The sequence below is a fragment of the Leucoraja erinacea genome, chromosome 2, assembly GCF_028641065.1.
Source record: "Leucoraja erinacea ecotype New England chromosome 2, Leri_hhj_1, whole genome shotgun sequence".
Lineage (NCBI taxonomy): Eukaryota > Metazoa > Chordata > Chondrichthyes > Rajiformes > Rajidae > Leucoraja > Leucoraja erinaceus.
Genome location: NC_073378.1, coordinates 25,965,678 through 25,979,517, shown reverse-complemented (window position 1 = coordinate 25,979,517; position 13,840 = coordinate 25,965,678). Strand labels below are relative to the sequence as shown.

Here is a 13,840-nt window from a genome sequence, read left to right as displayed (position 1 = left end):
GGCCCTTCGGCCCACCGTGTCTGCGCCGACCAGCGATCCCCGCACACCAACCCTATCCTACACACACTAGGGACAATTACACATTTACACCACGCCAATTAACCTACAAACCTGCACATGGTTGGAGTCTGGGAGGAAACCAATTATCCTGGAGAAAACCCACGCAGGTCACGGGGAGAACGTGCAAACTTCATACAGACAGCGCCCGTAGTCAGGATCGAACCCGGGTCTCTGGCACTGTGAGGCAGCAACTCTACCGCTGCGCCACCGTGCCGCACCAACATTGGACTGCACGAACATTAAAATAAAATAAATCACGGTTAACACCTTCCCATTTCTGAAAATGCCAATTTTTACCCCACTTGGGCTATTTTTTGGAATGTAATTTTGTTTGAGGCTGCATTTCGGTGTGGCTCGGCTTTGTGTATGAGATTTGGAAAATCAGTAACCACTCGAAGTGGGTCAAGGAGCAGGAAACAAAAGCAGCAAAGGATGTTTCATTGTGTTTTAAACACAAACCTGATTCTGCTCGAGAGGAATCAATAGACAATAGACAATAGGTGCAGGAGGAGGCCATTTGGCCCATCAAGCCAGCATCGCCATTCAATGTGATCATGGCTGATCATCCCCAGAATCACGAGAGGAATAGATCGGGTAGACGCACAGAGTCTCCTGCCCAGAGTAGGGGAATCGAGGACCAGAGGACATAGGTTTAAGGTGAAGGGGAGAAGATTTAATAGGAATCTGCAGGATAACTTTTCACACGGTGTACGGAACGAGCTGCCGGCTGAGGTAGTTGAGGCTGGGACTATCTCAACTTTTAGAAACAATTAGACAGGTACATGGATAGGACGGATTTGGAGGGATACGGGCCAAATGTGGGCAGGTAGGACTAGTGTAGATGGGGCATGTTGGCCGGTGTGCGCAAGTTGGGCTGAAGGGCCTGTTTCTACGCTGTATCACTTGATGACTCCATCTATACCCATCACGATTGAGATGTAACTTAGTTCCAGAGCCACCATACAATTTCTTTGGACAGAGTCTCTTGCCCAGAGTAGGTGAATGGAAGACCAGAGGAGAAGGCAGGAACGGGGTACTGCTTGTGGATGATCAGCCATGATCACATTGAATGGCGGTGCTGGCACGAAGGGCCGAATGGCCTACTCCTGCACCTATTGTCTATTGAGATAGATTTAAGGTGAAGGGGAAACGATTTAATAGGAACCTGAGGGGTAACTTTTGCTACACAAAGTGCGGCGGGTGTATGGAACGAGCTGCTGGAAGAGGTAGTTGAGGCAGGGACTATCACAACGTATAAGGCAAGTACATGGATAGGACAGGTTTGGAGGGATATGGGCCAAACACATGCAGGTGGGGCTAGTGTAGATGGGACATGCTCGCTGATGTGGGCAAGTTGGGCCGAAAGGCCTGTTTGCACACTGTAGGTATGTTACAAAACTTACCTACAGCGGCGCTGTAATTCTGCCACTGGCCGGGCGCGCGATTTTGGCGCGTTTGAGGGGGAGGAGGGGTTAAAATGGGTTTTTTTCCCGACCTGGTCCTGAATTATATTTGTTGGAGTGCAAGATGTTGCTAAAGAATTGTTTCGACGGCTGTTCTGTGTGTTTTAAAAAAAAATTCACCCGAAAAGTTAATCGCTGGTACACAAAAAAGCTGGATAAACTCAGCAGGGGCAGCAGCATCTATGGAGCGAAGGAAATAGGCAACGTTTCGGGCCAAAACCCTTCTTCAGACGTTAATCGCTGGAATGATTTTAAAATCAGCTTCTGAAGTCGCCAATGCCGAAAACGGGGACGGATTGTATGGAGGACCAGGTAAAAGAAAGTAGTTTGTTTTTATGTATAAAAGTGTTTCTTAAGATGTATTTAATTCACATTTTAAGTTGCGAAACGGTGATTTAGTCCCCGTACGAACCGGCAGTGTTTTTGCTGCAGATATGGGGGACTAAAAACACTGCAACCTCAACGTTCCAAATGGTCCCGTTCCAGAAAATCCCACTCGCAAGCTGATTTAAATGGCCATTAATTTACAGGTATTAAACATTAAATTCCTTCCATTTGGCCTATAAACCCATGACAATGAGATTTAAAAATTATGTTATATTCTGAATTCTTGTGTGAATGTTATTTGGACACATAGTTATTTGGACACTTAGGCTATTTAAAAATGTTGATCTATTCTTAAGAAATGGATAGATGTTTATATCTAGTAATTGAATTTTGTAATTAGCTACAATTAGGTAACAAACTAATTATATGCTTTAATTTCAAGTCATCTAAGTAAGATTGTTTCATATTTGTTTCAGAATGCTTCAATCGATAATAACTGAAAAATTCTTTCAGTTCTCTTAAATTTTAAGAAAGTCGGCTTTTAAATGTTCTCGATCACAGTTTTTGTGCTAAGTCAATGGAAAAGCGATAGCGAACAAGATGTCAATTTCCGAGTATGAAAATGGCCACAACGTTTTTAATACTGAAGATATGAAAGTGAATTAGGTGTCAAATTAAACTTTTTATGCTTTATCTGATGGGATAAATTAAAGACTTGATTTTTTTAATCTCAAAATTTTGTAACATTGCTACACACTATGAGGCCCAACGCAAATTGGAGGAACAGCACCTCATATTTTGCTTGGGTAGTTTACACCCCAGCGGTATGAACATTGACTTCTCTAACTTCAAGCAAACCTTGCTTCCCCTCTCACTCCATCCCTCCCCCACCCTAGTTGTTGTACTAGTTTCATTGTCGACCGGTTGAGTTCCACTGTCTATGTACTCGTTATCACTGATTCCACTGCCAACAATGGAGCATTGTGGGCTCCACATTTCCTTGATTATCGTTGCTCTCTGCATATCTTCCACTCATTTATCCTAAGTACCGTCTATCACTCTCCCTCCCCCTGACTCTCAGTCTGAAGACGGGTCTTGACCCAAAACGTCACCTATTCCATTTTGTTCCAGAGATGCTGCCTGACCCGCTGAGTTACTCCAGCACTCTGTGAAATGTCACCAATCCATGTTCTCCACAGATGCTGCCTGACCCGCTGAGTTACTCCAGCACTCTGTGAAACGTCACCTATCCATGTTCTCCAGAGTTGATGCCTGACCCGCTGAGTTACTCCAGAGTTGATGCCTGACCCGCTGAGTTACTCCAGCACTCTGTGTCTCTGCAGGGCTCCTGTCATGTTAATGTGCCCTTCCAAAAATAAATTATTAATAATATTTTGAAAGCATAAAACCTAGAAAACGTGTTAAAGTGAACCGTGTCAAAGAAATTACCACAGCAAAGGCAATACAGAGGGGAACAATTGGACTGTAAGAATGAATGCTTCTGGCTAATGCCTGCAGGCTCGAAGTGAATGAAATGTTAAATTCTGTTTTATTAAACCTGACTCTCAAGATTCCAACCAGGCCAACTGTGAGGCCGCACTTGGAGTACTGTGTGCAGTTTTGCCCACCCTGTTATAGGAATGACTCTGTTAAGCTGGAAAGAGTGCAGAGAACATGTAGGAAGGAATTTGTGATGCTTCGGGCTGAGAAGAAGGGTCTCAACCCGAAAGGTCACCCATTCCTTCTCTCCAGAGATGTTGCCTGTCCCGTTGAGTTGCTCCAGCTTTTTGTGTTTTATCTTCGGTGTCTTATCTTCGGTAGGAAGGAACTGCAGATGCTGGTTTACTCCATAGACAGACCCAAAATGCTGAAGTAACTCGGCGGGACAGGTATCTGAAGAAGGGTCTTGACCCGAGATGTCACCTACACCTTTTCTCAAGAGTGCGGAGAAGATTTACTTTTAAGAAGGAACTGCAGATGCTGGAAAAATCAAAAGTAGACTAAAAATGCTGGAGAAACTCAGCAGGTGAGGCAGGTTCTATGGAGAAAAGGAGTAGGAGACGTTTCGGGTCGAGACCCTTCTTCAGACTGATGTCGGGGGAGGGGGGGGGGGGGAACGGGAAGAAGAAAGGAAGAGGCGGAGACAGAGCTGGGAAGTGGGAGAGCTGGGAAGGGGAGGGGAAGGAGGGAGAAAGCAAGGACTACCTGAAATTGGAGAAGTCAATGTTCATACCGCTGGGGTGCAGACTTCCCAAGCGAAATATGAGGTGCTGCTCCTCCAATTTACGGTAGGCCTCACTCTGGCCATGGGGGAGGCCCAGGACAGGAAGGTCGGATTCAGAATGGGAGGGGGAGTTGAAGTGCTGAGCCACTGGGAGATCAGATTGGTTAATACAGAGAAGATTTATGAGGATGTTTCCGGGACTCGAGAGCCTGAGCTACTGGGATAAGTTGGGCAGGCTAAGACTCAATAGACAATAGACAATAGGTGCAGGAGTAGGCCATTTGGCCCTTCGAGCCAGCACCGCCATTCAATGTGATCATGGCTGATCATCCCCAATCAGTATCCCATTCCTGCCTTCTCCCCATATCCCCTGACTCCGCTATTTTTAAGAGCCCTATCTATCTCTCTCTTGAAAGTACCAGAGAACCTGCCTCCACCGCCCTCTGAGGCAGAGAATTCCACAGACCCACCACTCTCTGTGAGAAAAAGTGTTTCCGCGTCACCGTTCTAAATGGCTTACTCCTTATTCTTAAACTGTGGCCCCTGGTTCTGGACTCCCCCAACATCGGGAACATGTTTCCTGCCTCTAGTGTAACAATCTTATATGTTTCAATGAGATGCCCTCTCATCCTTCTAAACTTTAAAGTGTACAAGCCCAGCTGCTCCATTCTCTCAGCATGACAGTCTCGCCATCCCGGGAATTAACCTTGTAAACCCCTGAATAGGAAGAATGTCCTTCCTCAAATTAGGGGACCAAAACTGTACACAATACTCCAGGTCTCACTAGGGCTCTGTACAACTGCAGAAGGACCTCTTTGCTCCTATATTCGATTCCTCTTGTTATAAAGGCCAACATGCCATTTGCTTTCTTCACTGCCTGCTGTGCCTTGGACTCTATTCCTTGGAGCGCAGGAGGATGAGGGGAGAGAGGTTGTGACATCATGTTGCAGTTGTACAAGACGTTGGCGAGGCCACTTTGGGGGGACTATGCTCAGTTTTGGTCACCCTGCTATAGGAAAGATGCTGTTAAGACTGCGGAGAATAGTGGCGAGGATGTTGCCTGGGCCTGAGCTACAGGTAGAGAGATTGGGCAGGCTAGGACTTTGTTCCTGAATGTAGAAGGGCATAGGTTCTAGGAGCAAAATTAGGCCATTCGGCCCATCAAGTCTACTCCACCATTCAATCATGGCTGATCTATTTTTCCCTCTCGACCCTATTCTCCTGCCTTCTCCCCGTAACCCCCGACACCCCGACTGATCAAGAATCTGTCAATCCCCTCTTCAAAAATATCCATTAACTTGGCCTCCACGGCCTTCTGTGGCAATGAATTCCACAGATACACCACCCTCTGTTGAAAGAAATTCTTTATCATCTCCTTTCTAAACGTACATTCTTTTATTCTGAGTCTGCGCCCTCTGGTCCTAGACTCTCCCACTAGTGGAAACATCCTCTCCTTAGTCCCCCTTCGGTCATGGCTGTGCGTGACTTTGTTTAACGTGGGGAGACTGGTGCACAGACAGCCACCCCACGGTCCTTGACAGATCTGGGTCAGGATCCAGTAGCATGGAGTCCAAGACGACCGGAGACCCTTTTCTGCTGCAGCCTTCATCCGCCTTCCCAGCCGTTGTGACGCTCCACTAAGGTCAGCCATTGTCCTCCGCCTGTTCCACCGTTGAGGTCTTGGTTGGATTGCTTTTTGTCAGAGACCTCCCCCTCGACCTTACCGCCATGGGTGGCCCTACCAGGAGCATAGCTCCAGACGGCATCGCTCTCAGGATCTCAGGACCACACAAGCTTCTCCACCACGACAAGGTGACAATCCACGGAGAAACATCCTCTCCAGATCCGCTCTATCCAGGCCTTTATAACAAGAGGAATCGAATATAGGAGCAAAGAGGTCCTTCTGTGTTGTGCAGAGCCCTAGTGAGACCACACCTGGAGTATTGTGTACACCTTTGGTCCCCTAAATTGAGGAAGGACATTTTTGCTATTGAGGGAGTGCAGCGTAGGTTTACAAGGTTAATTCCCGGGATGGCGGGACTGTCATATGCTGAGAGAATGGAGCAGCTGGGCTTGTACACTCTGGAGTTTAGAAGGATGAGAGAGGATCTTATTGAAACATATAAGATTGTTAAGGGTTTAAGAGGCAGGAAACATGTTCCCGATGTTGGGGGAGTTTTTCCCACAGAGAGTTGTGAGTCTGGAATTCTCTGCCTGGCGGTGGAGACAGGTTCTCTGGATGCTTTCAAGAGGGAGCTAGATAGGGCTCTTAAAAATAGCGGAGTCAGGGGATATGGGGAGAAGGCAGGAACGGGGTACTGATTGGGGATGATGAGCCATGATCACATTGAATGGCGGTGCTGGCTCGAAGGGCCGAATGGTCTATTCCTGCACCTATTGTCTATTGTCTTTCACTCTACGGTAAGTTTCAATGAGATCCCCCCTCAACCTTCTAAACTCCAGGGAGTACAGGCCCAGCGCCGTCAAACGCTCAGCATGGGTTAACCCACGAGGGTGAGGGGTGAGATGTTGGCATGGTAACGGGCCTGTCCCACTTAGGCGATTTTTCAGCGGACTGCCAAGTTGCCGGCAGTCGCCTGAAAAATCGGCAACTTGAACGGCGACTGTCAGAGTGGAACACACACACGCACACACATCGCTTCCTTCACCAGCCCGTTATGCAGGAGGGGACAGGGCAAGCGGGGGGGAGCGCTGTCTAAAAAATACTCACAGTGCAAAGCCAAGGTGATACAGACACACATCGCGATGAACAGGAAGGTTGGCGCTGTAATTATGATGGCTAAAGCACTGTGTACGATAAGTCCTTTAAAAGAGGGGGTGGGAGAAGGAGTGGAGGCAACTTTTAAGAAGTCTGTGAAGCTCGGCGGACATTTAACATTACTGGTCAGTTATCCTTGGTTCTGAAAACTACTGCTTACCTTTTTTTCCCCAAATGAGCCAATGAAATTCACCGATCAGCACCTGCTACAACCTACGAGAACCTCTGAGAATCTTCGACCTCCTGGCAAACCATCTACGGCTCGAGAATTCTCGCTATTATGGCGGCTGCATTCTAGTCGGCGCTAATTGAACAACAACAGGCCCACAGCAACAGGCCCACGACAACAGGCCCACAGGAACAGGCCCACGGCAACAGGCCCACGGCAACAGGCCCACAGGCGACAACAGGCCCACGGCAACAGGCCCACGGCAACAGGCCCACGGGAACAGGCCCACGGGAACAGGCCCACGGCAACAGGCCCACGGGAACAGGCCCACGACAACGGGCCCACGGCAACAGGCCCACGGCAACAGCCCACGGGAACAGGCCCACGGGAACAGGCCCACGGGAAGAGGCCCACAGGAAGAGGCCCACAGGAACAGGCCCACAGGAACAGGCCCACAGGAACAGGCCCACAGGCCCACAACAGGCCCACAGGAACAGGCCCACGGCAACAGGCCCACGGCAACAGGCCCACGGCAACAGGCCCACAGCAACAGGCCCACGGCAACAGGCCCACGGCAACAGGCCCACGGCAACAGGCCCACGGCAACAGGCCCACAGGAACAGGCCCACAGGAACAGGCCCACGGCAACAGGCCCACGGCAACAGGCCCACGGCAACAGGCCCACAGGAACAGGCCCACGGCTACAGGCCCACGGCAACAGGCCCAAGGCAACAGGCCCAAGGCAACAGGCCCACGACAACAGGCCCACGACAACAGGCCCACGACAACAGGCCCACGGCAACAGGCCCACGGCAACAGGCCCACAGGCCCACAACAACAGGCCCTTCAGCCCACATCGTATGGAATAAACATGATGCCGACAAACTAATCTCCTCTGCCTGCAGTTAAATCCAAGTCTGTCCCAACCTCTGCCTGCAGTTAATACCCTCTATTCCAGGCAGCGTTCTGGTAAACCTCCTCTGCACCTTCTCCAAAGCCTCCACATATCTTTCCTGTAATGGGGGTAGCCAGAACTGCACGCGATACTCTATGTGCGGCCTGAACCAATGTCCTGCAGAGCTGCATCATGACTTGCTGACTCTTGTACTCAACGCCTGCAATAGGGCGGGGAGAAAATGTGAAGCTTTATTGATGTTTTCTCCAAACCTTTCGAATTTAAACTTTTTTGAGATACAACGTGTAAACAGGCCATTCGGCCCACCGGGTCCGCCCCGACCATTGTTCGCCCCGTACACAAGCACAATCCTACACACAATAGGAACAATTTATCATTTTACCGAAGCCAATTCATGCCTACAATGTTCTGGTGTGCTAAAGCAAAGCAAGAATTTAATTGTCCTATCAGGGACACATGACAATAAACTCTCTTGAACACTAACCTTCAAACCTGCACGTCTGTGGAGTGTGTGAGGAGACTATAGACAATAGACAATAGAAACATAAAAAAATAGGTGCAGGAGTAGGCCATTCGGCCCTTCGAGCCTGCACCGCCATTCAATATGATCATGGCTGATCATCCAACTCAGTATCCTGTACCTGCCTTCTCTCCATACCCCCTGATCCCTTTAGCCACAAGGGCCACATCTAACTCCCTCTTAAATATAGCCAATGAACTGGCCTCAACTACCTTCTGTGGCAGAGAGTTCCAGAGATTCACCACTCTCTTTGTGAAAAATGCTTTTCTCATCTCGGTCCCAAAGGATTTCCCTTTATCCTTAAACTGTGACCCCTTGTCTTGGACCTCCCCAACATCGGGAACAATCTTCCTGCATCTAGCCTGTCCAACCCCTTAAGAATTGTGTATGTTTCTATAAGATCCCCCCTCAATCTCCTAGGTGCAGGAGTAGGCCATTCAAACCAGCACCGCCATTCAATGTGATCATGGCTGATCATCCACAATCAGTACCCCATTCCTGCCTTCTCCCCATATCCCATGACTCCGCTATCTTTTAGAACCCTATCCAGCTCTCTCATGAAAGTATCCAGAGAACCGGCCTCCACCACCCTCTGAGGCAGAGAATTCCACAGACTCACAATTCTGTGTGAAAAAGTGTTTCCTCGTCTCCGTTCTAAATGGCTTACCCCTTATTGTTAACGTGTGGCCCCTGGTTCTAGACTCCCCCAACATCGGGAACATGTTTCCTGCCTCTTTCCAAATCCTTAACAATCTTATATGTTTCATAAGATTCCCTCTCATCCTTCTAAATTCCAGAGTATACAAGCCCAGCCGCTCCATTTTCTCAGCATATGACAGTCCTGCCATCCCGGGAATTAACTATGTGAACCTACGCTGCACTCCCTCAACAGCAAGAATGTCCTTCCTCAAATTAAGGGACCAAAATTGCACACAATACTCCAGGTGCGGTCTCACTAGGGCTCGGTACAACTGCAGAAGGACCTCTATACTCAAGTCCTCTAGTTACATCCTTTTATTCTGAGACCGGAGCACCCAGGAGAAAACTCACGTAGGTCACGGGGAGAACAAGCCTTTCACCTGCAGACAGCGCCTGTAGTTGGGATCGAACTCGGGACTCTGGCGCTGTGAGGCAGCAAGTCTTCCGCTGCGCCGCCCTGTTCTCATTTATCTTGCGACAAAAGTATTTGACTAAACGTGATTTCTCTTTCACTAAAACCAATTTTGCCTTTGCCGGATTGTTCTGTGACAATAGACAATAGGTGCAGGAGGAGGCCATTCGGCCCTTCGAGCCAGCACCGCCATTCAATGTGATCATGGCTGATCATCCACAATCAGTTCCCCGTTCCTGCCTTCTCCCCATATCCCCTGACTCCGCTATCTTTAAGAGCCTTATCTAGCTCTCTCTTGAAAGAGAACCTGCCTCTACCGCCCTCTGAGGCAGAGAATTCCACAGACTCACAACTCTTTGTGAGAAAAAGTGTTCCTTGTCTCCGTTCTAAATGGCTTACTCCTTATTCTTAAACTATGTGACCCCTGGTTCTGGACTCCCCCAACATCGGGAACATGTTTCCCGCCTCTAGTGTGTCCAAGCCCTTAACAATCTTATATGTTTCAATGTGGTATTTAACCAGCCTCTAACATTTTCCCCGTGACACATGTTAAATGAATTGGCCTTGAGTCTCCTACTTTCTGTCTTGCTTGTTGAATAAATAAGATGAGCTGACGCTATGAAGCTTACACAGGGAGTGACGTCAGTCCATGCGTTACCTACACTGTAGAAATTCCTCCTCATCTCCTTTCTAGAGGAACATCCTTTTATTCTGAAACTGTGCCTTACGTCTACCCAATCTATTCCTCTCGTGATTTTATACAGCTCTAGAAGATCACCCCTCATCCTCCTGCGCTCCACCTAATCAACCTCTCCCTATAGTTCACACTCTCTAGTCCTGGCAGCATCCTCGTAAATCTTCTCTGAACCCTTTCCAGCTTGACAACATCTTTCCTATAACATGGTGCTCAGAACTGAACACAATACCCTAAATGCGGCCTCACCAACGTCTTGTACAACTGCAACATGACCTCCCAACTTCTATACTCAATACTCTAACTGATGAAGACCAAAGTCCCAAAAGCCTTTTTGACCGCCTTAGCTACCAGTGACTCGACCTTCAATGAACCATGCACCTGCACGCCTAGATCCCTCTGCTCTACAACACTCCCCAGCAAAGATCCTATACCATTCACTGTGTAGGTCCTGCCCTTGTTCGACGTCCCAAAATGCAACACCTCACACTTCTCTGTGTTAAATTCCATCCACCATTCCTCCGCCCACCTGGCCAATCGATCCAGATCCTGCTGCAATCGTTCACAACCATCTTCACTATCTTCAAAACCACTCACTTTTGTATCATCAGCAAACTTGTTAATCTTGCCCTGTAGGTTCTCATCCAAATCATTGATATAGATGACAAACAGTAACGGGCCCAGCACCGAACCCTGAGGCCAATCACTAGTCACAGTGGAGAAGCAACTTTCCACCATCACCCTCTGCTTCCTTCCATGGAACCAATTTCTATCCATTCTACCCTTGAATCCATGTGATCTAACCGTGATTTAATTAATTTTTTTTTAATGCAAATAACCTGCATGTAATTTTTGTGTGTTAGAATCAGGAAGTCGCCATGCGGCTCTCTATAGGGCATTATGTCAGGCCACAGATGGGGCATTGCTTTCAATTCTGGTTGCCCCATTGCAGGGAAAATGTGGAGTGCTTTGGAGGGGGTGGGGAGGAGGTTTGCCAGAACGCTGCGTGGCGTAGAAGTTGTTCAGCTACAGGGAGAGGTTGGACAGACTTAGTAATCATGCAGGTACAGCAGGCAGTGAAGAAAGCAAATGGCATGTTGGCCTTCATAACAAGAGGAATCGAATATAGGAGCAAAGAGGTCCTTCTGTAGTTGTTCAGGGGCCTAGTGAGACCACACCTAGAGTATTGTGTGCAGTTTTCATCTCTAAATTTGAGGAAGGACATTCTTGCTATCGAGGGAGTGCAGCGTAGGTTTACAATGTTAATTCCCGGGATGGCGGGACTGTCATATGCTGCGAGAATGGAGCAGTTGGGCTTGTACACTCTGGAGTTTAGAAGGGTGAGAGGGGGTCTCATTGAAACATATAAGATTGTTAAGGGCTTGAACACGCTAGAGGCAGGAAACATGTTCCGGATGTTGGGGGAGTCCAGAACTAGGGGCCACAGTTTAAGAATAAGGAGTAAGCCATTTAGAAAGGAAACGAGGAAACACTTCTAATCACAGGGAGTGGTGAGTCTGTGGAATTCTATGTCTCAGAGAGCGGTGGAGGCAGGTTCTCTGGATGCGTTCAAGAGAGAGCTAGATAGGGCTCTTAAAAATAGCGGAGTCAGGGGATATGGGGAGAAGGCAGGAACGGGGTACTGATTGGGGATGATCAGCCATGATCACATTGAATGGCGCTGCTGGCTCGAAGGGCCGAATGGCCTATGGTCTATTATGCTCGGCACCAACATTGCGGGCCGAAGGGCCTGTTCCTTGTGCTGTACTGCTCTACATCCTGGCATAACGGAGTAATATTCTCAGATCACACCTCCGAATGATGACAAGTGGACGAATGCAGTGACCAAAGGACATTTGTCCACTTGTTGTGAAATTATTAAAGGCTTGATTCTTGTTATTTGTAATTACTGGTTGGTGATTTGGTGGTGGGGGGGAGGGGGGGGGGTGAGGTATGAAGGAAAGAGAAGCATCTGGAATATTAACCCATAATTCTACGAATATAACCCTTTGAAAGATAAAAAATGAATCAGGCATCAGTCATGCAGCAAGCCACGTACAGACAAGCGCAAAGGCAGAGGGTGGCATGCATGCATGAAACAAAGACATCAAATTAGACTAAGCATATCGAATAAGGCAAGTGGATTTGGGGGGGGTGGGGGGGGGGCTGAACTGGGAAAAGATAGATCTGTTTCCTTCAACCATGAGAGATTTGTGTCGCTCAATGATTCAGCTGCAAATCACTTCTCAGCCATTGCAACGTTTGCGATGCTGTCGAGTATTTTGTCGCCGGCGATGGCAGATTGAAGGGGAAAGCGCGGATTATGTTATCCAAGTGTGTGTGTGTGTGTGTGTGTGTGTACATCCCGCTTGTCATTCCCGTCACGCCGCTCATCGATCGCTTCTGGAGCCCGGGGAACACTAATAGATGGAGTGGGGGGGAAATAAATCAAAACAAATTGTAACTGTACCTTGATGGAGGTGGCGGTGGTGGAAAGCCCTGAAATTCAGTTGCATTTTCCCTAAGACGCTGCAATCGATGAAAGTTGGTGGTGGGGGGGATAAAATAGCCACAACGCACATTGTGCATGTTTTTTTTGTTGTTGCAGAAACGACGCTAAACGAGTTGAGGGGGTTCATTTTGGGCAGCAGAGAGGAAATTACCGAGGCAACCTTCGCGATATGCAATGCTTAGAATAACCCAGTAACACAACGCACAAAATGTGGCGAATAGTTCTTGCCTCTAGTTCTTGCCTCTAATTCTTACCCCTAATTCTCGTCTCTAATTCTTCCCTGTAATTTTTGCCCTCTAATTCCAATTCTTGCCCCCCGGATATCTTTCTCTTTTTTTTTCTAATCGCGTGGAGTACAAAAACCGACCTGAAATATATAATAGGTGTGTAAGGAAAGACACTGCTATCCATCCACCCACCAAATGATGTTGGCCACCGAGCTGGGATTCACAGAGGGGGCAATCAATATCTCAGGGTTGCGAGCTGCCTATATATATATATATATATATGTTTTTGTTTTAATGCAAAATAAGGGAGACGCTAAAGGCTTACCTTTCCCCTGGAACGGTGCAGTCTGGCTGGGGACGATGTCTCCGTCTGCGATGGTGATGTGTGCTTCATTTAGACCATCCTGCCAGCGAGCAAGGCCAGAAATGCCAGTTGAATCGGCTCCGTCATCTGACTGTCGCCTCAAATCTCCATAATCTTTTCCGCAATGCTGGGTGAAATTCTCCAGTGGGAGGGGGTGTAGGTAGGGGGGAGGTTTAAACAAAAATTAAAACAGCGCCTGCTCGACAGAAAACCCAGACACAATAGAGACCAGATGTAAGGAGGAACTGCAGATGCTGGATTACACCGAGGATAGATAGACAGACACACACAAAAAGCTACACGACTCTGTTCCAAAGACGTGCAGGATTGTAGGTTAATTGGCTTCTGTAAATTGTCCCCAGTGTGTAAGATAGTGCTGGTGTACGAGGTGAAAGGGAAACGAGAAATACAGGCAGTGCTATAGAGAGAGAGAGAGAGGCAGTTTTTGCATATTTCATTCATTTGTTCTATATT

The 13,840-nt window shown here is 48.0% G+C and overlaps 1 protein-coding gene across 2 annotated transcripts in view; it reads right to left on the bottom strand.

The window, feature by feature from the left end:
• tmem108 (transmembrane protein 108) overlaps window positions 1-13,614 on the bottom strand; it is a 40,808-nt gene extending 27,194 nt beyond the window's left edge. Inside the window, exon 1 of one of the 2 annotated variants that reach the window (XM_055653516.1) lies at window positions 13,328-13,614. The gene's annotated coding sequence lies outside the window, so the exon portion shown is untranslated. The remainder of the gene's footprint in view (window positions 1-13,327) is intronic. The other variant, XM_055653524.1, reaches the window with a different exon arrangement.
• Between the last annotated feature and the right edge of the window lie 226 nt (window positions 13,615-13,840).